Here is an 800-nt window from a genome sequence, read left to right as displayed (position 1 = left end):
GAGTATGGAATATTTTTCCATCTTTTTGTGTCTTCTTCAACTTCTTTCAAGAGTGATTTGTAGTTTCTAAAATATAGGTCCTTGTCTCCGGTTAAGTTAATTCCAAGACAATGTATGGTTTTTTGTTATTGTAAGTTAATAGTTTGGGAGTGGCTTCTTTTTGGTTTTCCATATAGAGTATCATGTCATCTGCAAAGAGACAGTTTGACTTCTTTGCCGATTTGGATACCTTTTATCCCTTTTTGTTGTCTGATTGCTGTTGCAAGGACTTCTAGTACTATGTTGAATAATAGTGGCGAGAGTGGGCATCCTTGTCGTGTTCCTGATCTTAAGGGAAAGACTTCCAGCTTTTCCCCATTGAGAATGATATTTGCTGTAGGCTTTTCATAGATGGTTTTTATGAGATTGAGGAATGTACCCTCTATCCCTACACTCTGAAGGGTTTTAATCAGGAAAGGATGCTGTATTTTGTCAATTGCTTTTTCTGCATTTATTGAGAGGATCATATGGTTCTTGGCTTTTTTTCTTATTGATAAAATCTATCACACCGATTGATTTGCAAATGTTGAACCACACTTGCATCCCATGGATGAATCCCACTTGGTCATGATGGATAATCCTTTTAATGTACTGTTGGATTCTATTACCAAGGATCTTGTTGAGAATGTTGGCATCCATATTCATTAGGGAAATTGGTCTGTAATTCTCCTTTTTGATGGGGTCTTTGCCTGGTTTGGGGATCAAGGTAATATTGGCCTCATTGAATGACTTTGGTAGCTTTCCTTCTGTTTCTCTTTTTT

Source organism: Ursus maritimus (genome assembly GCF_017311325.1).
Source record: "Ursus maritimus isolate PB19 chromosome Y unlocalized genomic scaffold, ASM1731132v1 scaffold_Y1, whole genome shotgun sequence".
Lineage (NCBI taxonomy): Eukaryota > Metazoa > Chordata > Mammalia > Carnivora > Ursidae > Ursus > Ursus maritimus.
The sequence above is the reverse complement of the archived record's forward strand: the minus strand, read 5'-3'. Positions refer to the sequence as shown.